General features: G+C 35.8%; 1 protein-coding gene across 1 annotated transcript in view; it reads right to left on the reverse strand.

Moving 5' to 3' along the window:
• Positions 1 to 9,478, reverse strand: part of LOC134542605 (synaptic vesicle membrane protein VAT-1 homolog) — a 98,040-nt gene extending 88,562 nt beyond the window's left edge. The window contains exon 1 of the mRNA XM_063386984.1: positions 9,384 to 9,478. The gene's annotated coding sequence lies outside the window, so the exon portion shown is untranslated. The remainder of the gene's footprint in view (positions 1 to 9,383) is intronic.
• Between the last annotated feature and the right edge of the window lie 14,683 nt (positions 9,479 to 24,161).

Genomic DNA, 24,161 nt, shown 5'->3' on the forward strand with positions numbered 1-24,161 from the left:
CAACGAACCAGTTGGAACCGGAGTCGACGAGTCAGTTCGTGCGGATTAAAGACTTTGCTTGTGGAAATGCTTGATTCCTTAACCTAATATGTATTTATGTACTCTTTATAAATAAATGTGGAAAACTTGTAATTGTGTGTTTTTTATTTCTATAATTTTTAGGTACCTAATAAAAAAATAATTTTAAATACAGACAATATTTTGACTCATGTAGTATACCAGTAGACCACGGGTATATAAGCGAGGTTCAGATGACTGGACCCGCAGTTCACCTCTGGCCGCGGTGCAGTACGGACGTGCTCTCTCCATTAAGTTTCGTGTGATTTAGTTATGTCGACCGGAATAGAATGTTTACCGACAGCAGCGGGGACCTCGATGGCAGCAACGATGATGGAGTCGGAGATCCCGATACCATTTGCAGAGGAGACAACGATACGTGCTGTTCCACCATCAGCTGACGTTTCATCATCTGCATTCCAGACATCAATTAATGAAGAGCGTACATCGCATCAATGCAAATATTGTGGTGCATCAATAACTTGCAGTAGGTCTCTGACAATCTCTCGAGAGACATATAAGTGCGACAAATGCGATAAGGTTTTTTCGCATTGTAACAGTCTGGACAGTCACAAGATTATGTGCATAGGAAACGAATCAAGTGATAGTATTCTTCCATACCATCAGACATCATCATTTATTGCCTTACCTGAGGCGATAGTCAACAAAAGAGCAGTAGTCAAATGCCAAAACTTGAAGGACCAGTTTTGTTTTAAATGGAGTATTTTGGCAAGATTTGTCGAGGGAAGTCATCAAAACCGTGTTGATAAGAGGTATTATGCTTTGGAGAATAAGTACACCTTCGATGGACTGTGCTATCCGCCACCATTAAATCAGATAAAGTTTTTGAGAAAAATAACCCTGAAGTCTCAGTTAATGTGTATGCGCTAAATGAGGATAATAAGGTGTGTCCGATTCGGGTAACCAAACAAGAAAGAAAAAATCATTTCGATTTGTTGCTTGTGACGAATGAAAGCGGTTCTGCACACTACTGCTACATCAAAAACTTCTCCCGACTTGTAAGACCCCAGGTTACAAAACATCAACATAAGATTTATATGTGTAAGATGTGCTTTAAGTATTTCGCTAATCGACCTCGAAAATCAGGACTCACAGCTATACAGTGTCTTGAACAGCACAAGATTAAATGCGGAAATAAATCTTAACCAAGACTTTAGTAATTTGTCTGTGTATTTTTTTGTATTTGTAGTTGTTCTAGTATGTATGTAATAAAAGTTTTTTTAACAGAACTTGTGGTGTTTTTTATTATCTCAGACCTGTCACTTTAGTGGTACTTTTTAAAAATATTAAAGTTGTTTTGTATCGACCAGGGATCGAACCTAGGACCTAAGTCGATCTAATCAATCAGTATATAGATTACACATTAAGTTAATGAATTTTGAACTTTTTCCAGAATCTCTAGCATTAAAATTACGCATTTACAATATGGTGGTCTTGATGTCTGATAGAATGATGGTAGTAGAGGATTTAAAGTCTCGTTACGAATGTTGAACATGGTTTATTGAAATTATTATTTTTTACATAAAATTAAAACATTATTGCAACGATCGGGTATCGAACCGAGGACGGGAATCGATCGAATCAATCAGTATATTTATTGCCAATTTATTTGATGAATTTTGGAACTTTTCCCGAATTTCTAGCTAAATAATTACGGATTTCCAAGATGGCGGCCAAATGACAAGATGGCGGGTGTCACAGCAATAATAAATGATTACTGCACTCTAGCGGATACGAATTAAACTAACATGGCGTCGGCGCACTCTAGCCGATGATACAATGATAATGATGGCTTCCAGCATCGAAGACAAGATGGCGGTCATGACGTCATACTATATGATGTTATATATGCTTTGAAAAAAAGTGGTGGGAGTTAGTCTGCCAGCAGTCACCACGGGGGAAGGATCGGTCGACATTTTTATTTTTTTTGCCCTCACCGGGTTCGAACCGAGGACTCCGAACTCCGTGTCGTAATAGTATGTTTTTTAAAAAAAATTATTAAAATTTTATTATTTAATTTTTTTATAATTTAAAAAAAATCATTAATATCGGATAATAAATAAAAAAGTTAAAGATGGTGACCATAACGGAAATTGCAACTGTGACATCATCATTCGAAATGGCGGATAACACAATGCCGGAATGTTCGAGAAAACACAATGACGTCATCCAAGATGGCGGATCCAAGATGGCGGATCCAAAATTGCTGCCGGGTTCAAGGTTAAGGTCAAGGTCACAACCATCCAAGATGGCCGCCGTGACGTCACAATCCAAGATGGCAGACCGGCTCCCGGCTCCACATCCTGCATCCTGGGCTCGGATGCCCTATTATATACTACTCTCCTATAATCTTCTTGTCGAGAGTCTGTAATTTTAGCTTGGCTTTTTGCACGCCTGCACCAGTCTTGCGTTTGGTCTTCCGTGAGTTAGTCTTTGACTTGGTGGAGCTGGCTCGACGAGCACCCATTCCTAGTTTGGTCTTTGCCTTCATGATTTTAGATACGCCCCACGCTGCGATTTTCTCTCCTAGTCCCACGTCCGGCGATTTAATAATATCTTCGGCTTCCTGTGCCAATATCTCGTCGGCCCGGAGTCTGGGTTCCAGATCCTTGCTTAATGAATATGCAATATCGTGCTGCTTGCACTTTTCGTCGAGAGAATTAATGCCCACGTCACCGCGAGCTAACCTTTTCGATAGTTTAGTCCCGGGGCCGTAGAATCTGTAGCCGGGAATGTGTAGCTCGAATGGTAGATTGTTTATCAGCGAGTTCACGAGTCCTGCACCGATGCGTTTTTTGTTTTTACCTCTTTGAGTCCATACGCACAACTGACCAGATAGAATAAATGTGTTTGATTTTATACAATTTCTTTAGTACAATGCAGGTCGTCAAGCAAGAAGTGTGTTTGCCCGTGCGCATTACGCAAGACGATGTATTTAGTGCGCGTGAATCACGACATGGCTTACTGTTGCCTTCTGCCGTACGTTGCATAATGGCGGGTCCGTCCAACTGTGGCAAAACGTGTGTTTTACTGAGTTTATTAGAGGAACCAAACGGTCTTCGGTTCGAAAACGTTTACTTGTATTCCAAATCGTTGCAACAGCCAAAATACCAGCGACTAGCTACGGTTCTACGCTCGGTGGATGGTCTGTAGTATTTTCCATTTAATGATAACGCGGATGTGGTACCTAAAGCGAAACAAAAGCCAATTCCGTGTTTATTTTCGACGATGTAATGTGCGAGAAACAAGGCATAATACAAGAGTACTTTTCCATGGGCAGACACAGTAAAGTAGACTGCGTTTACATGTGTCAGACGTACAGTCGTATTCCAAAAAATTTGCTGCGTGATAATGCGAGTGTCATAGTACTTTTTCGCATGGACGAACTTAATTTACGTCACGCTTACGACGATCACGTAAACACCGACATGAAATTCCAGGAATTCAAAGACATGTGCTCCTTGTGTTGGAAAGAAGAACACGGATTCCTATTTCCAAATTTGGATGCAGCAGTCGAGACTTACGTACTGCTGTCAAGTATCATGACGATGTTATACGCAAATACATTTCGCTACTGGCTCAAAAAGTAGAAAGTGTGAAAAACGAATTACTAGATTATCTCGTTGCCATCGACCAGCGTGTGGAAGCCTCGGATTCTCGCATTCGCGACATGATCGAAGTATCGAATGCACAAAGACGTGACGATTTGAGAACTTTTCAAAGTAGTCTGAAAGCATCACTACCTCACTTATCAACAAATTCAGATTTAGCCAAACACAAGAGAGAAGTTTCTGTGAACGAATAAAAAAGTATAAAAGGAGGTCTTGCAATATGTTTCCAGCCAGTACAATGTCGGACCTGGCCAGTGACCTTCATCGAGCTATACAGTCTGTTCGTGAAAAATATTTACTTGCTAGACGAACCAGACTTGCACGTGAGATGGAAAATGAGGAGATATTTAAACCAATCACTAGTCGCCTCGACGAACTTAAAAACAAGGAGAACCAGCTATCATTCTGAAGACAGAAGTTGAAGATGAAATGCCAACTGTAAAGAAGAGAAAGTATGAACCAGATCGAGAAGAAGAGGACTTAACGAGTACAGAGTCCATGCACAAGAAAAAAATACCGAAAAAGGGACATCAAGTTAATGCAATGTTCCGACCATAACTGATATCGTTTACGAGCCGGTATAATGACACGACCTACGGAGTGTACAGAAAACATAATAAGTGGTTCCTCGGTGCTAAAGAAATAGACTTTCTACCAGGAAATATCGTGCGCGTAGCAGAGTTCAAAACGCGCGGGACTCCGGGTCTGTACGAATTGTTGTTTCGCCGGGAGCCTAAAGGATATTCTCACAAAGACTTACAAGAGTACAAAAAACTGCTAGAGCTAACCAGTGCTCATTTTCGCGATAACGATCCAGATAGTGGTGTATATAAAGACGAAGATCGTGAGAAAATCGACATTCTCGCTAATCTCTTCAGAGAACTAACAATACATGGCGAAGGTTTAAAAAAGCTAGAAAGTGATCAGATATTAGAATATGTATATTGGGACGACCCCAATGAATTAGTTGATCGTCTTAGAATTCTACATGCTTCGCTTAGTGTAGGAAACTATTCGCACATCAACAAAATTATCTCCATACTTGAAGAACTGAGGGAAGCCGGATACATACAATGAGTCGAACCGGAATCGCTCACGAACTTCATGCTCCTGCTAGACGAAAATACCTTCGTCGCAAAGTCATAGTTCGCGGAATTGATGATTTATTCCAGGCGGACCTTGTTGAGATGATACCGTATTCCCGATTAAATAAAGGTTTCAAGTAAATGTTGACAGTTATCGATGTTTATAGCAAGTTCGCTTGGGCTAGACCTGTCAAATCAAAGACTGCAACTGAAGTAGCCAAGGCCATGAATAATATTTTGTGGGATGGACGTGTACCGTCGCACATGCAAACGGACCTCGGAAAAGAATTCTACAATGCAACCTTCAAGGCTTTGATGAAGAAGTATGGCATCAAACACTACTCTACATTTAGTAAAGTCAAAGCCTCCGTTGTCGAAAGGTTTAACAGAACTTTGCAATCCAAGATGTTGCGGCAGTTCACGGTTAACGGAAATTACAAGTGGCTTGACATCTTGCCGAAACTAATAAGCGTGTATAATTCCACGGTGCATTCTACCACGAAAATGAAGCCAAAGGACGTAAAGGACAATCGCCTGCTTCAAACAGTGTTTTCCAACACGAAGAAGAAAGATCCACGAAAGCGTAAAGCTAACGTCGGTGACATTGTGCGAATCTCCAATCAGAAAGGCATCTTCGAGAAAGGTTTCACTGCGAACTGGAGTCCCGAACTTTTCCGTGTGACACATGTTTGTGAATCAGAGCCTAGGACCTACTGCCTTTGGACCACAAACCTATCCATGGCGGCTTCTATGCCGAAGTGATTCAGCCTACGTTGTATCCCGATACGTACTTGGTGGAGAAGATTATAAAACGAAGAAATGGACTGTCCTACGTCAAGTGGTGGGGCTTTCCACCTCGCTTTAATTCGTGGGTGGCAGATGCAGACATCGAGGAATCCATAAAACTTTAGTAATTTGACTGTGTATTTTTTTGTAATTGTAGTAGTGTAGTATGTATGTAATAAAAGTTTTTTTAAAGATCTTGCGGTGTTTTTATTTTCTCAAACCTGCCACTTTAGTGGTACTTTTTTAAAATATTAAAGTTGTTTTGTATCGGCCAGGGATCGAACCAAGGACCTTAGTCGATCTAATCAATCAGTATATAGATTACAAATTTATTTAATGAATTTTGAACTTTTTTCCGAATCTCTAGCATTAAAATTATGAATTACCAATATGTTGGTCTTGATGTCTGATGGAATGATGCTAGTAGAGGATTTAAAGTCTGTTTAAGAATGTTGAACATGGTTTATTGAAATTATTATTTTTTACATAAAATTAAACATTATTGCATCGATCGGGTATCGAATTGGGGACAGGAGCGGATCGAATCAATATGTAAATTAATGAGTGATTTATTTAATGAATTTTGGAACTTTTCCCAAATTTCTAGCTAAATAATTACGGATTTTCAAGATGGCGTCCAAATTTCAAGATGGCGGGTGTCACAGTACTAAATGATTACTGTACTCTAGCGGATAAGAATTAAACTAACATGGCGTCAGCGCACTCTCGCTGATGATACAATGATGATGGCTTCCAGCATCGAAGACAAGATGGCGGACGTGACTTCATGTTACCTGACGATATATATGCTATTGGTAAAAGTGGTGGGGGTCAGTCTGCCAGCAGCCACCACGGGGGAAGGATCGGTCATCATTTTTATTTTTTTGCCCTCACTGGGTTCGAACCGAGGACTCCTAACTCCGTTTCGTAAAAGTACATTTTTTAAAACATTTTTTATTAAAATTTTATTATTTAATTTTTTTAGCAAATTTTAAAAATTTTTTCATTAAAATCGGATAATAAATAAAAAAGTTAAAGATGGCGGCCGTAACAAAATTTGCGATGGTACCGTAATAATTCAAAATGGCGGATAACACAACGCCGGAATGTTCGAGAAAACAAAATGACGTCATCCAAAATGGCGGATTCAAGATGGTCGCCGTGATATAATTGTCCCGTTACGTCGTGTCCCGTTACGCTGTGTCCCGTTACGCTCATCCAAAATGGCCGCCGAGCCGTCACAATCCAATATGGCGGACACCGGCACCGGCACCACTACCTGCATCCTGTCCCCGGAGCCCCTATTATATACTACTATCCAGGATGCAGGCGACAAAGAATAACCGGAATACACATATTACAACAACAACAAATCTGACACAAAACAAAGTTTCTATAAATACTTATTTGTAATTTACATAAACATAAGTGCTTTGATTTATTTGCTAATATTAATTTTATTTCGTTACAAACAATAAACAATTGGAAAATAATGATAGAAAATATATTAAAAAATATATATTTAAAACATATTATTAAAACCAAATAGCTCTACAATATTCAGCAAAAAACAGCTTGCAGGCATTACGCTGAGAATGTACTGAGCGATGGTCCCTGCAAAATTTATTTTTAAGTATTTAAAACGTCAATTTTTTTAACGCGTTAAATGCTATTTAAGGCGTAAAACAAAAACAAATTTGTACCATTATCTAAACGCTTGAATGGAAACAATTGGTAAAGTCAAAAGTAGATAATGAATTCATCTACGTTAATTTTCATTATTGTGTGTAAACAAACAACATAACACAACACAAGCAGATTGTAATGCTGAAATCTTAAAAATACTTTTAGGTAACTAACATATTATTAAAATAAGTATCATCACATGTAACTATAAAAGTAATTCACTTTCACGCACCGCATTTAAAACGGTATTTTGCATTAACATTATTAAGTTAAATATATATCGTAATGAAATAAAAATTCATTTATTCCAAAGCCTATACGAATTCATTTAAAACAAACATATTAGGACTCGAATTTCAAAATCGGTTGCATGTAAGCCTGTTTCTTTTTTGTATATTTTATAATTCTTAATTCACTGTTTTGCGTGTATACTTAAATATATTTAAACGTAATGATATCATACGTCCTCCCCACTCCATTAAAGTAAAACGTTTTCAACAATTAAAAAAAAGTGCATGTTTCTTTGTGATGTATAGGGGGTTCACATTCCTACTTTCATTCGATTTGTTTACATGCATTGATGAAATATTTCCTCACCTTTATTAATGCTACACAACCTAGTGTTTAGGTTATTTCTAAAACAAACAAGAAAAAAAAGTTAAATTGAAATAAATATTGTAGTTCTCGCTGATGCCCGAACACACAAACATTTAAAAAAATTGGTTGTCTGTAAAGTCGATTTACGGACGATAGCTTAACGTGACAATGTCATAACAAAACATTGATGAAATGATTGCATACTTTTATCAATAAAATTGAATCATTTTTATTTTAATAATAAAAGAATAAATACTTGAAATTATACTAGTAATAAGATTTTTAAAATGCAAGAATAATTAACCTTTATTGCCGAAATTGTTGTTGTAATAAGCAATGAAACCACATTAACTTTTCACTTCACTTTATAAAAAAGTCGACGAAACAGTTCACGTGTAGATGTAAGTTGTGTGCTGCTGCTGTCTTTCTTCTCCTCGGACGCATAGGCCAATCGAGTGGAAGAGGGATAGATGCGGCGCAAGCGTACAATGAGCGTAACGGAACAATGAGCGTAACGGGACACAGCGTAACGGAACAATGAGCGTAACGGGACACAGCGTAACGGAACAATGAGCGTAACGGGACACAGCGTAACGGAACAATGTGAAAACGGGACACTTTTTCGTGCGTACAGCCGGCGTTCATCGATTTATTAGACGTTGTCACGTGAAATTTTTTTTTGTAGTCTTACATTATGTTTAGACGGAGGCGACGGAAAAGAACCATAACTTAAAAAAAGGGAATTCTGCCAAAATTTCTTATACACTCTACGGAATGAAGAAAACGGCCTTAATCGTAAAATCGTAATGTAACTAGCTTCATAGAATTTACATTTTTCCACACTGGAATAATTAAAATAATTGTGGTGCAAATCCAACTCAAATATTCAAGGGTTTTCTTATGTAATGTTTTCATTATTATGGTGATAGAACACACAAAACTCAGACATTAAGGTTTTGACGTGACGTCTAATAAATCGATGAACGCCGGCTGCACGCACGAAAAAGGTTGACTCATTGTCCCGTTACGCGCATTGTCCCGTCACGCTTTGTCCCGTTACGCTCATTGTACGCTTGCGCCGCAACTCTCTCTTCCACTCGATTGGAACAACCATCGATTTGACTTTTTCGAGGCACATTAAACTTGAAACACTCCCATTCGTTTCCTACTTTTCCTATCATCGTCCTATCCTTAACAGAATAACACAGATTGGAAGAAGTTAAATAGCAAACATGTATAAAAGTTATATTTAAAATAATTTGTTCGTTAAAGTAATAAACATATTTGAATTAATGAGTGCAAATAAAAGTACATTTATCAATTAAATTGTAGATTTCATTTCAGTCTTTCTTTGTATCCATACAAAATAGTGATAATTCAATAAAAATGATTCAATTTTATTCATAAAAGTATGCAATCATTTCATGAATGTTTTGTTATGACGTCACGTTAAACTATCGTCCGTAAACCGACTTTACAGACAACCTATTTTTTTTTAAATTGCCTCCCGCTATGGAAGCAGTTTTAAAGACGTACTCACGTCGAAAGCGAGTGGTCGCCAGTTGGATCCCTGGCCGCGCCTGGTGTCACGTGCCGCTCCAAGGCTGACGGGTGGCGTCGAGCACATGACACGGGAACTTGTTCGGCGAGTCTCGGTTACGTCCGCAGAACGGGAAACCAGTCCTCCCGCCCCCCCCCCCCCCTTTTTTTTTTCTGAGCCACTCACCGTTTGTCCCATTTTTTTCCTCCCCGTGGCGCGCGTTAACTTCAACAACTCGCCGAACAGCACGCCTCGCATCTGAAATGCAAATCCTGGAATAACATCAACCTGTTGAATTCTCCTCAGCGTATTTTCCGATCAACCCGTGGTAAGCAGAACGATTCTTCTTACATAGTGGGGGAGCAAGTTGTTTTCCGTGGGATTTTTGTGGTACAATATTGGGAGATGGTTTTTCTGACTGGTATTAACACAAGGAAAACGAATATGGATGTTGCCAGTCCCAAAAATTGTGCAGGGCGGCGGGGGAGAGGATTCAAAATGGCCGAAAATGAGTAACACCAAAACAGCGTTAGCTTCTTCATTTATAGGGCTACAACAAATTTTCAAAGTTTAAAATACTTCGTGATGAGGTGTTAAGAATTGTAGTTAGGAAAAATAGAGTTAAAATACACATTTGTATTAAAATATTTTGAATAAGCTCATTTTATGGTTAGTTAAATGTTAATTTTGGTTTGTTTCAGATGGATCATGTTTAACCAGATATGAAGAAGTTAAAAATGGTACTCAACTATGAACTGTGTATAATATGTCAACAGAAATCAATGGAAGGACTTATTATGAATCCCACCACACATGAAAAGGTTTTACAGTGTGTGCAAGAGAATGCAAAATACCAAAACGTTAAGTATGTTTCATCAAATATTCGTCTATGGGGAGTGACTACTGCAATGCTGGCTGACAAAAGGGCATCGTGGCACCGAAGTTGTTACCAAGATGTCACTCACAAGGGAAAGTTGGAGCGTGTCCAAAGAGAGTTTGTCGAATCACATTTACGTCTCCGTTCGATCACTTCTCTAGAAGTTCTCTGTGTCTATATTTAGACGTGTGAACAACTACAATAACCACATCCACGTGTTTCCTGATCTCGTCTGTGGCAGAATCAATACGAAAGAGATAGCTAATTGCGTAGGTTGGTAGATAGAAATTATTATTCGGAGATAATGGTTTCAAAGATGTTTTTCTACATGTTTCTACACTAAACGCAACATAACTTCGAACCTGGGTGACGGTTAGAAAATCGTTGTGTGTATGTGAGTCCAGACACGAGAAGGCAGACGTGGCGCGGCAGTGAGAGATAATGCGTAACTTGATAACCGGGGCTACACGCTACTGCACAGAGTGAAAACTTAGTCCTTCGGTGAAATCCGACGAATACGTTGGTACTTAGTACTAAACGTTTTCGTTTACAGTTTGGATCTGAGGTTTGTATGCATGTAGTGTATCACTTTTGTTCAGAGCCAGTGTTACATATGTAGTGCAGTACTTCAGTAAAGTACAACTTTATACATAAAATGCCTCCAGTGTTGTCAAAAGTTAAGAGTAAAAAACTGCACTCGCAGGCGCGGGAAATCGTCTATAACGTTCTGCAGTTTATGGAAAATGAAGCGCGATTGCAGGAACCCTCCATTTCACTAGAGAAAGCACAGCTGAGAACAGCTAATGCGACGGGTGTGTCTCGCACGACTGTACAAACAATATGAAAAATGGCTCACCGAACAATTAATACAAAATCTTCCACCAAACAGTGTTGTTGTGATAGATAATGCTCCCTATCACAATGTAAAAATAAATAAAACGCCTACCTCCAGCTCGACAAAATCGGAAATGCAGCAGTGGTTAAGTAAGGAGAATATTTCCTTTACTAGCGACATGCTCAAACCAAACTTGTATAACCTCATAAAGAAGCACAAACCTTCGCAAGTGCAGTACTCGGCAGACAGACTATTGGTAAATAGTGGCCACACATCACTTCGTCTGCCCCCTTATCATCCGGATTTGAATCCTATAGAAAGCATATGGGCTAAAGTTAAAGGAGAAGTCGCTTCAAGAAATGTTACTTGCAATTTGGCAAATGTAAAAAAACTTTGCGAGGAAATATTCAACCGAATGGGTCCAGAAGATTGGATACCGATTTGCAATCACGTCAAGACACTCGAGAACGAATACTGGGATAAGGATATGCGTTTTGACATTGAAATTGATAAAGCGATTGTTCAGTTAGGTGATGCAAACAGTGACAGCAGTGACGTTTACACATCAGACTCTTCGGATGGAACAGTCAGTGGCGTTGAAGAACTGAGGTAGTGTTTGGAACGTCAGTGGTAAGTGGTCAATGTTTATAAAAATGGCAAGTAAAAATATAAAAAATCTCCATATGAGAAGTAAATATGATAAATCTCCATATTTTGTCAGCTATTACAGAAATTATAAAAAAAAAAATACAAAAGAATTTTAAAAATTGCTAAACAAAATTATGTTGAAACTCTATTAAAAAATTCCAATAATAAATCAAAGACAATCTGGGGTATAATTAATAAGGTAACCAGTAAATTAAAAACTTTGTATGAAACTCCACAGTTAGTTGACTTAAAGGGTGCTCCAATTAAATCAGCCTCTTTCACAGCTAATTACATAAATAGTTTTTTCTGCAATGTTCCAAATATAGTTAGATCTAATTTACCTATTCAAAGCGTTTCACCCTCATATTGGCGAACAAAAGTATCGGATTTTACTATGTTTTTATATCCTGTAACATACTCAGAAATTATTGTATGTATAAAAAATCTTAAATCTAAAAAATCTTCTGGACTTGATGGAATCCCCATTAAAGTCATTAGAGATTGCTCGGATGTTTTAGCTGCACCTCTTGTCCATATTTTAAATGAATCTTTTATACATGGTGTTTTTCCAAATGACTTAAAAATTGCTAAAGTTATCCCATTATTAAAAAAAGGTAATTCCTAGAGACCTGCAAAATTCGCGGATTCATTTCGTGATATGCTACAATTCAAATAATTATACCTTAGCGCTGCTTCTGCAATTGGTTCACTGTTAATCTGGATTAATGAGGGCCAATTAGAGACCCTCGCTCAAAGAAGTGTCGAATCACAGGCCACCCAGTCGAGACGACTCACAAGTCAGCAGCCAATGAACAGTTGGCATTTGCCCGAGTGTGTAGAGTGTAGTAGAGTCTATCCTGGAGGTCATTGAATCCGCGAATTTTGCAGGTCTCTAGTAATTCCACATTAATTGAGAACTATAGACCAATCACACTTCTTAGTTCCTTTTCTAAAATATTTCAGTCTATTATTAATAACAGATTGGTTAGCTATCTCACAAAATTTAACCTGCTATCTACATCCCAGCATGGTTTCTTAAAGGGAAAAAAATACAGAGTCGGCTATTGGCGAGTTCGTTGATTTTGTCACAGACTGCAAGGACAGATCAGAGGATGCCGTCGGTATTTTTCTTGATCTGTCCAAAGCTTTCGACACAGTAGATCATAAATTACTTATTGATAAATTATATAATTTGGGAATTAGAGGTGTAGTCAATAAATTGTTGAAGTCTTATCTCACAAACAGAATGCAGATAGTTCAAGTTACTAGAGTCAATAGTAACAACATATTAGAGTCTTATAATTCCCTACCTAAACTTATGAATGTAGGAGTTCCTCAAGGTAGCGTTTTAGGGCCACTTATTTTTCTGGTCTATGTAAATGATCTAAGTTATCATTTTACCGATATTCCTATTATTTCTTTTGCAGATGATACTAATGTACTGGTTAAAGCCAATCCAGCTTCTAAACTTGATGCTCTGGTTATGAATACACTAAATACATTAAACTCTTGGTTTACAAATAATAAACTGCTACTGAATTATGGTAAAACAAAGTTTATTTTTTTCCCCTTTAAATTAAAATCAAACAAACCAAATACTCTGTTAAAAAATACTAACTTAAATTTTGTGGCACATTCACGATTCCTTGGACTTGAGATTGATGAATTTTTATCATGGGACAAACATACGTTTGGTTTGCTAAATAAATTAAACAGTATGTGTTATTTGTTTAAAGTACTTTCTCATATAACTACCAAACAATGCCTATGGTCTGCCTACTTTGGCTATGTTTATTCTTTAATCAGCTATGGAATTATGTATTGGGGGAGTAATAGACATCATCTACAATCAGTTTTTATTATACAAAAAAAATTAATCAGAATTATACTCCACATGAAACGTTTGGACAGTTGTCGTGATATTTATAAATCCTTAGGTCTTCTTACTGTGCCCTGTATTTATATTTACAAAGTATTATTGTTTATTCATAAAAACTAATTAATTTATTTAAAAAATACTAATATTCATGAACATTTCACACGAATTAATGCAGATTTTCATCTGCAAAGGGTTAATAAGAAAAAAACTTTAAATTCAGTTAGAAATGTTGGTATTAGATTATTCAATAAATTACCATCAGTTTTAAAAAATATAGACCAATATAATTTATTTAAAAAGGAATTATTTTTTTACTTATCACATAAGGCTTTTTATAATATAGATGATTATGAACAGGAGGTAGCATCGTAATTTTTTTTATGTATGACTTTTCTTTTATATATAATTTCTTTTATATATAATATATAATAGGTGCTTATTCATGGAAGAGCAGCTGTTGTATTATATTATTTTAATTTTGTAATGCTTTTAATACTGTTCTTGTACCTGTTTATGTGTTTGTATTTATGTTTATTTGTAATTTTTTTGACATATTCTATACCATTGTATGGTCTATTGAATGAAATAATAAATCAAATCAAATCAAATCTCTACCTGATGTGCAAGGTCGCTTATACCCCCTCCTCATCCACCCAACCCCCCACACGTGTTGCAGTCAACACTCCTCATGTGTGACGTAGCTCAAGCTCGGAGTTATATTGCGCTTAGTGTACATGTTTGTAACACAGCAAAATATAGCATTATTGTGAAAATGCAGTTTTGAACCGAGCAACAAACCGAAATGAACAACTAACATATTAATAAGTTTCTTGCAATTACATTCGCATAACATCTAACAACCCAGCAATTTTAAAAGTTGGTTTTAATTGACCCGGCTGAGAAGACTTGTTTAATCCAAATTTAATATTCATTCGGCAAAATAATTGAACCTGAAAGTATTTAAAAGGCTTAGTAAGCGTTTAGTAGAAAAAAGAGCTCGAAATATAATAGTGATTTACCAATGCACCAGTTTAACCTACTTTCAAAAACAAAAATTCTGACGCTCATTCGAGTGACGTCATGCCCGCGACGCGATGGAAAGTAAAAAAAAATTGTAAACTCTGCCGCATCCACGAATTTTGTCGCGCTGACATTACAGATGTGTTCATTGGTTGGAGAAATATTTTATTCGCTCCGCGTCCATCACGTTGCGGCCGTCGCGCTATTCTAAGGCCGTCAGAAAGGGAGGGGGAAAGGGGGGGGGGGGAACCGGGGTGATGGGGATGGTTTTTGCGTGAGTTAATCTGATAGTAGGACAAAAATTACAAGTATATCTATTTATAAATCGATGTATGTGTATGGACTCCAAAACGGCTGGACCGATTTTGATGAAATTTTCAGGAAATCTTCAGATTAGAAGTTTGGTAGCTATCGGATCAACAGACAATATTATTATTATTATTATTATTATTATTATTATTGCAATTTTGTGTGTCATTTTGAATACAAATTGATAAAACATATGATTTTTTTTATTTTAGATTTTTGATCATTCACAATTAAAAGCGATATTAGGGTCACTAGTTCCTAATATAATTCATATGAAATCCTCACAAGTTATGTAGTCGGCTACGTGCAGATCACAATTGCAGTTTTGGCCGGTATAACGTTTACAATGGCCTTATTTTTTTTACGTTGTGACGTTTTGATAAATTGTACATTGGGCAATGGGGTGGCGGCCGACCAAAAATTATATGCACATGGGCCCTTGGTTTCTATCGACGGCCTTGCTTGTAAGTATAGGTCGTCGAAGTATGTAGCCACACTGGGCAGCAAGCCAGCTGCGAGAACAGATTTTTAAATTTATTTTTACTCTACTAGAATAACTACAATCCTCACTTTTATGCCGGTAGGAAAAGTAAGGGGACTGATTGCAAGATTTCCTTAAGCCTGAATCACAATAGCACGTCGCCACCGCCCGTTAAAAGTTTGGCAAACTAATAATTTTTGACGGACGATCGAATCAATTACATCTATGATTTGGTTGCGCCAGCCAATATTGCTACCAGAACACAAGCCTGTTGAGTTTGTTTTCTATCAGTTCAACTGTTCAGCGTTTAAATTTATTCATAATGACTTTGCGGCTCTTAAAACGTCCAAACAATTCAGTCGCGACTCCAACTTTTTTTTTTCCTTCGGAGATTTGATAATACTTTACGTACGTGAACACATGTTCCTGTGACATAATCAGCAAAAACAACATAAAAATAAGCCTCTGAGGGAGACAACTAGGGTTGTTGGCTGCATTGATACGGGGAAATATTTTGACGGAAGAATAAAGTCGTGTAGTCGCTTGGGTAGCTGCATCGTGCTGACGCACGTGAGAAGTAAAGACGGACTAAATACGTTTTTTTTGGACATATGCCATTGCTGTTTACACTGAATGTCATAAGCCTGAAAAGGGACAAAAAAAGAATTAAGATGCAAACACACAGAAAACAAGCTAAAACAGCCGTGTGTTAATTAATTAATTTTTTTATCCGTTATTGGGATTTCTTATGACATACCTACAGTGTAACCAGTAATGGCGTAAGTAAAAAAAAAGTCAATAAATCTTCCCTATAACAAGAACAATTTAAAGGACGTACGAACGTACTATTGTAATAATGATAGCTTGAACTTACCTTGCAATTTAAAATCCACGCCTTACCTGGGATTCAAACCCCGGAATTTCTCGCACCCGAAGTAGGCGCTTCAACCAACTGAGCCACGGAAGTGGTTTTGGGATCCTTAGCGACACGAAAATGGCTTTAATTTGTTTTGGGTATAACTTGTACTCTGTTGTCTAGCATGGGCAGCAGGGGCATAGATTGCTAGTTCCAGTGGCGTGGTAAGCGAGGACACACCCAAAGATAAGCAAATTAATACAGTCTTGAGATTCGATTTAAGACAAAATACGATTATGTCGCAATATTGTATTCGTGAAATGTTTCAATTTAAGAGTAGGTTTAATAATGCAGAACTTTGGCTACGTAATTATCTATTATAAAATTCCGTTGGTTGCCCGGATGTATGGAAAAATAAAAACTATTTCAGAAAACAGATATTCACTTTGTTTGAAACTCAGTCATTGGAAGTTTTTAAAATCTTTATATATTTTGCAATACAGTTGTGCGAGGCGGATTGCAAATACTACAAGGTGCCGCTAAAATATAGATTACATTATCAAAGCTATGGAGTAGATTTTTTTTGTTATATTTATATTTTTATTTTTGGTTCTAGAGGATTTTTGGGAAAGAGTGACCGGGACGTCAGTGGAATGCACACATGTTTGTCTGATACAAAAGTATAATAAGAGTACGATTTGCATGAAGATAGCAAAAATTAGTTAAGTATAGGTTTCAATTTTTATTCATTCTCTCTGTTGCATTTCGTACAAATATTCAACACACAGTCTCTGATTCATTAGGTTCAACTGTAACATGTATTTTTTTTTACACTGTAATACAAACCAACATATATAAATTTATCTATGAGTATCTAACATTTTTACTGCCATTTCAATTTTTGTTTAACTTCAAAATATGTACTGCACATAGTATATCTGATATGCTTATATATACTCTATTAATTATTTCTAATGTATATTATTGTTGTATGCTAATTGAATGTTAAGACGGAATTAACATAAAATTGTTTTTCAGACTAAATAAACAATTATATAAATAAGTACAACAATTGAGTGACATATTACCTTTTTGAACAACAAATACAGGAATACATATCAGTAAATTTTTTTTTAAGAGATGTATGAATAAACAGTAGCTATTTCCACACTCTTATACAATACATTTTTTATACATATAAATGAGTTAAATAGTAAACATATTTATTTCCATTTTGAATTAACTAGGTTGAAAAATAACAGCTTGGTGTTTGTATGTTGCCAAAGAAATCAATTTGGTTGTCAGATTTGTTATTGGTAAGTATAAAATGACATGCAAAAACTCAAAACACAAGTTTTTTGTTTTGTTTTAATAATATAGTGTGACAGAGACACTTTTTTTACAGTGGAAAATATATGCTTAACCCTAGTTCCTCATGAGAAGAAGGCTCTTGTTGGGACTGCAAAGCATTTCTACTGCTGTCAGATGCATCCCTTTCGAAAGATGTGGTCGCAGCGTGCGATACGCAGAGCTGCAGTGGGCAAAGACCAGTACTCCGTGCTAGGTGTGTGCTTGGTGCTAAGTGTGGTATGTACTGGCTAGCGTGATCACCCATTACACAAGACACTGGACTTGTGTCTGCAATGCATCTGTGTAGGACTTGAAGAAATGACAGTGGAACAATCGAGATGTAATTGAGTGTGCCTGAGTGTGCCCGGATTTTTATACTTTAAAACAACTACGAAACACATAATTTTAAGTCATATTGAATGTCCCAAAAAATATATATGGTAACTTCAAAATATTCTCTGATATGCATGGAAATTCTCAGATGCAGTTAACTTCAGCATCTAATTAAATATAGTGTTTATTAACTCGTGATATTTATTTTTCCTTCTACCTTCTTGATAAAGCAGCTATTTTCCAGAATACTCCAACCAACATGTTAAAAATTGATTTTCCTTCTTAATGTGATAATTTTATTATATTTTTCTGGTAGACAAGATTTTTACTCTAAGGGCATGCATGTCATACAAACTACTACAAAAAGAAACTAGCAGATGACATACAGTTGATAGAACCACATAAGACTAGTGTCATGCCATTTTCTAAATTATCGTATGTATCCTTGAATGAGTTGCCAAACAACATCACAGGCGACAGCCTCCTAGATAGCCTAAATCTCTCCCAGAAGTCCTTTTTGCATGTGTGATGAATATTTTAAATGCTTAGTACCAATTTAAAACTTTCAAAAAAAACGTAAGCTGAGTCTGTATTATGTATGTTTATTTATGACCTTCTGTTTATCAAAGTACATGATGGATTCCTTGAAAAGAAATACAGGTATAGTTCACAGCAACTTGCTAGGGATATCAGGGTAGTTGCTTAGATAATGATTTAGAAACTTGGTGCGTAGATCTAAATAATCCCGATATTTGGTAAAAAAAAAAAAAAAATGTGTTTTGCGTTCAATAATTTAAAGAATAAATTTAGAAATGAATTTATGATGTAACCATCCTTCATTAAAATAGTTTGTGCAGTATTATGTATACTAAAAAAATTTACCAGAGCTTGCCAAATAAAACCAAAATAGCTCCTAACAAGGCACGGTCCATTAGACTTACAGCAAAATATTTTCCTAATTGCATTATATAGTACTAAATGTACTTTATCAAGTGTGTATGACTTTTGAAATGAACATATTTCTAATTTTTATGTTATATTGACAGGCGCGTAGGAACCGGGGGGGGGGGGGGGGGGGGGGGCGACCCAGGCGACTGCCCGGCCATAACATTTCATGGCCGGGCAAAGTGATGGTTTTGCCCGGCCATTGCATCAGATGAACAAGAGGCATTGTCTTCATTGCAATGCTTAGTGGTGTTGTGGGATTTTCTTGTCTGTGCTTTACTTTATTCTTTAAATAAATTAAGACTTTTCGATAAGTGTACAGGCACAATAAATACGGCAACTGTTCTTGTTTTCTTCTTTATATTCACGTTTCACAGTGCTGATAGCGGAAATAATATTGTGGGATATAATACCGGTAAATGTTTCCGCTCGTTGCAGTAGCTTACGCTCCGTTTTTGTCCACCCTTGTCTACCTGACCTTCAGACCCTTGCATTCACACCGCCTCGTTTCTACCTAAAGGTAACGACCTTAAGTGCAGAGCGCTTTCCACATCAGTCATCATTCAACTGCTGTACGTCTTGATTTTAAGTCCAAGAAACTTTGTGAGCCGTACTACAGAACTGTTTAAAATAAACGTATTTATCTGTAGTATCGTGAGTGAGTAGTGCGGGATGGCAGTGATGAAAAACATTTAGGGTTTAAGGATAAAATTTATAACAGTATTTTAATTTTTGCGGCGTACAATGACTCAGAAAAGCATCAACTTTTTCTTCAACAACCGTTCTGCACAGTCCTGCAGTTCATCACAACCACCACCTAAAAAGCAGTGCACATTAACTCAGCAGTTTAGACTGAGACGAATTTTTACATGATTCCGAAAAGCATATGTAATATACCTATTTAACATTAAAGTTTAGTATGTCGGTACATTATTTTTTTCCGCTCTTTGCTCGTGATTATTCCATCGCGAAATAAAAAAATTTCTTTGAATCTACAAATCATTGGACAAGAATTTATCAAGCAGATTTGCAGTTATTTTTAAGCATCTTCACTCGCCTATTCTGTGGGGTTCGCATTTTAAACTTATTCTTAAGGGGAGTCTGACAGTAAAAAAATTAACATATTGACTTTTTTAATTTTTAATACCAAAATAAAATTTCGACTTTCCTGAATAAAGTGATATGAGTGTTATTGCGAAAAGCTTTTTTCCATCTTTAATTTTTATTTTCATTTCTAGTAGCTGTGTAGTTGTCAATGAAAAAATACGGATTATTCGTACAAATAATTATGAGAATTTTCAGAATGTTTTAATGTATTGTAAATTAAATTATGAAGAACATAAAAATGCTATGATAGTAATATGTCGAACGGCTCACTATTCCAAGTTTTGTTATATTGTGATTTTACTTTATCAATTTGAATGTGTTATTTTGTCATATAACTTATCATAAGATATTTATATATTCATATTTATTAATGGTAAAGCAGTTTTTCTGTCACGTTTCAAATTAATATTCAGTGGACACTAGGTACACCATATGCTTGTGTCAATTAATTCTGAATATTGGCATCATCTAAGAATATTTAATTAAAGGTGTGTAACATTAAGAGATCTCCTGTCCTGATATTCAAATGAATTTTTTTTAAGAGTGGGCAATGAGTGGGATAATGCCGTCTTTGTTAAATTGTTTACTCAAGGCTCAGCCTCACTTAAATATTTGATTATAGCTTGTTTTGATTATTGCAGTTGTTTGTTAGCACATACTAAGAAAATGTAACTACTTATAGCTATAGATAGTTGGCAAAATATACTATCTCACACTACAAATATTAATCTTCAACCACCGTCATGTAATTATGATGCAATTAGTCAAACATATTTTTAATTAGAAATACATATTTGCCTTTTCTACAGCTCTAGATAACTTTATGATGTCTGGGAACTTAATTTGAAGGTGCTTGAAATTTATGTATACTCTGTGCAGTGGGAAAATTCAACAAATTGCCTAATGAATTCTATGAGGTGAAAACTGAAAGTTAAAATTTCTGCTAGTAATACATTCTATTTTTATACGAAAGATGCTTAAATAGCACCATTTTGCTCCTTAGAATACAATTTTTTTTTCTACCGGGGGAGAGCCCCTGGACACCCCCTTTGTTAAATCCACCAATTATAATGATACTCTCGTTTGCCCCCCCATTAAATATTTGCTTCCTACGCGCCTGTACATTGATAAAATATAACTATAGATGCATACCTATATATATTATAATTATTACTGTAGAGGCTATAGAAGCTACCTGACATTTTGCGGGGATATTTTGGACCATTTAACTTCCAAAAATGTATAAGCCTTTATTTTTGATAGCTGTAATGGCAAAAAAATTGTTTTGTCCTTATTTTTTGTGAAAATATTTGTGTGTACTGTAGTACCAGAGAACTAAATATGATTTACTTTGTCTAACTATTGTTTTCTTTGTTATTATTTTACTTATTAGCAACATAGTGTAATTAATAAAAAACAGCATTAAATCAAATTAAAATTAGTCTCGCTCTCATAAATTAAGCATGAAATTGAAATGTTATAATTTTAACACTGATCTGAAACATTTTCAAACTTGTTTAACAATTTTCAAACTAAAGGTCTACGCTCAACCAGGTCCTGCCTAACGATATTTTAGAAAAAAATTTTGTAATGGTACAAAATTATTTTCCCTTACTAACCACATGCAGACTGTTGTCAAAATGGCATCACATTATGAAAGAAACTTAAATCCAGAAATTTGCATCTACTCAAGCAATAACAATAATCATTTTTGTGCCTTACTGAAGTGTTCATGGACCCTGTCTAGCCGAGCAACAACTAGCCGTACAACAACTAACACCAGAAACAACACTTAGCAGTTGGTGTGTGACCTCTAAAATGAACTATGCTGATTACTTTTAACAGAAAGCCACTGATACATTTTTCTCACAAAATGTAAAAAAATACACACATAAAAAACCGACACTTTAAAAGACTGAGAACTAAGTCAACAAATTGAAGCAGACTTAATTTAACAGAAGTTAAAAAAAAATGACAAGTCCTACCAAATTGTGGCTACTTATAAGGTAGGCTACATACTCTTAAGAAATAGTATGGGTGATTTTACGTTATTCACACAAATTTTATACTTGCTTGGATCTACAGATATTGTGCTTTGGACAAGAAATTAACATTCAGATTTTTTTTAACAACATTCATCCCTTTAAAATAAGGCCGCAATGTGAATACTGTGGAAACAATTCAAAGGGTGAAAAGCGCGTACATGTGGACTGTTGACCAGCTATAACTACAGAGAGTAACATTTCTAAGGTGAATGGAATCTCAGAATTAAATAAATACTCTGCCTTCTAAATAATTTTTATACTACTTTAACAATGCCCTCTAAACTGACACACTTCAGGTTCACTGCAAGATAACTGGCTTGCTTCCAAAATTCATTTTTAGAAACATCTCATTTGACAGTTGAAACTGATCAAAATAATTTTGCAAGCAGGATCACAATCATGCTTACATGCCTACTGAATTTGTGTCTGAATATTAATTAAACTGGGTTGGCCATAACTACACCAATTACATAAATTTTGCTTATGCAACATTACACTCATTTCCATAAGCACACAATTTACGACTGAACACTTCATTTAGAAAATAACATTATAACTTGCTTACATTTAGATAAAAATACTACAGACATACACACCTATTAAAGCATTCTATGTAGAACCAAAAATCACTCGTTATGTACAACAAATACCACTTTTCAACATCAGTTCTCAAGATTTACTTGATTCAACAATAGTTTAATTTAGAAGTTTCATACGCTGTGTGAAAGGTAAAAACCTTTCAACACTGACACAAAAATTAGGCTTTCCAATACTTTATTTATTGTGATTTATTTTAAATACACATTAAATTATGAATGTAAAACTTTAAAACTGCATTAAATTTGTAAAAAAGTATAAGACTTTTTAAACACTTAATAGAGTTTTTAATTCATAAAATTGACGGTCACAATTAAACCAGTGATAAACATTAGCTTACTAGTTTTGTTGACACATTTATGTGATAACTTGTCAAATTTTAAAAGCCTCTGAGAATACATATCTCATTTTAAGTTATATATGGGAATGAAAGACCATATTGTAACACACACGAAGGTTAAGTTGGACTGCAACATCAACTGACCAGTTTGTAGTCTTAGTAATGTATCAAAACTGCAAATCAATCCAAGCAGCTGTTAAGCTACAATTATGGAAATATAAAAAAAAAAAAAAAAAAAAAAAAACTATTAAAATTTTTATTTCAGTCAAATAAATATACGGCTAAAGTACTGAAAGGTTAAAGCACTCAAATTTTTGTTAGTAAATGTGTTTTCAGTTTATGCGTAATTTTTATATATAATATTCTAATACATGATAGACTGCAGGCATTACAATGTCTCTCTAAGCTGGAAGTGATGTGGAAGCAGAGTACGCCTACATGAAACTAAGCTAAATACAAATTTATTTTTGAAAATGGCCCAAATAAGTATTCAACAAAATAATAGAAATAAGTATGTAATGCACTTCTAAAAGGAATTGCTTCAATAATATTTGACACAAGGTTTAATAAGAGTCATTTATTACAAGATGAAAATTCACCTTCTTTGAGAGCCAAAGCAGTTTTAAAATTCACAGTCTAATTTCTAAATCAGCCGTGTTATCTTGTAAGAACCCTAAAAATTTTTCGGGATTTTGGGTCTTAATTTATGAACATGGAAGAGCCAAAACAGCTCCGGATAATTTCTTTGCTAATTTATAGTTTTTCCCAGTATACCTCAGTTAAAAATATCCCGAAAAAAAATTAATAATACATGTGCGGTACACGGGTGACGAATATATACCTAACATTATTTTTTATTTTGAATTTTTGCTAGGTTAACAAAGAAGCATCCAAATAGGTAGGTTTAAAATATCCATCCATATAATTGCAAGTAGCGCTGATACGTAATGGTAAATTTGACCATCTCAAGACAGTAAAAAACATGGCCAGTTTGAACTGTCCACATGATGCAAGATACAAAGTAGTAACCAGGGTCATCGAGAGAAATAAGGACCCGGGGACAAATTTTTTATCAGACCCCTACCATTACCTAAAAAACCATTTTAAAAACCCCACAAATTAACAAATTCCCCCCCCCCCCCCCCCCCCCGCCACC

Source organism: Bacillus rossius, assembly GCF_032445375.1.
Source record: "Bacillus rossius redtenbacheri isolate Brsri chromosome 9 unlocalized genomic scaffold, Brsri_v3 Brsri_v3_scf9_1, whole genome shotgun sequence".
Taxonomy (NCBI): Eukaryota; Metazoa; Arthropoda; class Insecta; order Phasmatodea; family Bacillidae; genus Bacillus; species Bacillus rossius.